Raw genomic sequence first — 1,355 nt, 5'->3', positions numbered from 1 at the left:
TAGGGAGTGATCAGTTAGTAATGCCTCCCTGGAGCTACGACACTTCCCGAGAAGTCATATCTCCGATAATTCAGAATGTGATTTGTGCATTATCACTTTTCACTCTCAGTGTCTTGAGATGCACCAAAAAGGAACTGTTCTGAAGTATTTACTGGTTCTCCCTATGACCCCATTTCAATATGGCAAACCTTGGACATATACACATCTGAAGTATCACCTTTTATGTCAGTGATCCCAAAAACTATCCATTCGACACAAATATAGGATATTTTCAATTCTTTATTCCTGTCACACTCCCATTGTCAACTCGAAGCCAACCAATGCTTATTTTGGACTTACGTAGCATCCACAGTGTCACTTTTCATCTTTGCATATGAATTTGACACTAATTTCGTTCGTATTTGACTACTTTTACATGTCACCTTCACCTGTTGGTAGGGAGTTTTTCAGTATCTCGCCCGCACAACTATGGAGGAATTTCAACCAACTAAGTATAATTATAAATTATCATCTGAAACACAACAGTACGGGTGATCTTTTTTGCAGAGGAATTCGTTAACTACTGTTTCAATATCAATGTATTGGCTTCTTTTGCTGTCCATGTTGAATATTGCCAAAGGGCTAAACTTGATCTGCACTGTTGTGCAATGAATTTTGGTTTTAGTGGTTTAATTTACTGAATACTCGCTTAGATGTTGCTTTCGTCACAGAAAAAGTGATATACAGTTATAAAAGAAAAATGAAATGAAATATCCAATTTTTGCGTCCCACGATTATGCCGACTATGCTAATGCAGGGAGTAATGGTGAGAAATAAATGAAATTGTTTAATGCAAAATGTGGGAGGAAACGGGAGAAAACCGAGAACACTCATGCACACGGTGTTTGTCCATAATAAAGTTCATTCGGCGTGAGCTGGGATCGAACCAAGGACCCCATGCACCATAGGTAAAGTTATAAAAGAATAGGCGTCTAAACAAATACGGAACACTAGTATCAATCAGAGTTATATAATATTAGATTTTTGGGTTACAATATGTGAAATTATGCCGAATCCTGGAAGGATTAAAATATAAACTTCGGGGTGACCAAAGAATCTAACCTTGTAGTTATTTCATTCTAAGTTAAAATGTCAATCAATCTTGTTCTTCATTACTTTTCGAAAACTTAAAGTTGTTGCAGCAAGGACATGATAAATCTTTTCAGTAGACTTCGCAGTCCCCTCCACAGCTTCTTTTTCATGTAAGGGTAAAGTAGTCTTGTTTTAGACATCGAGGAGAAATAGTGGAATTACGAATTTTCAATGGGCCCCGTTTTACTCTGGGCTCCCTCAACGCACTGCCGTTAGTTACGTCA

Source organism: Thermobia domestica, chromosome 3, assembly GCF_964235325.1.
Source record: "Thermobia domestica chromosome 3, izTheDome1.hap1.1, whole genome shotgun sequence".
NCBI classification, from domain to species: Eukaryota; Metazoa; Arthropoda; class Insecta; order Zygentoma; family Lepismatidae; genus Thermobia; species Thermobia domestica.
The sequence above is the reverse complement of the archived record's forward strand: the minus strand, read 5'-3'. Positions refer to the sequence as shown.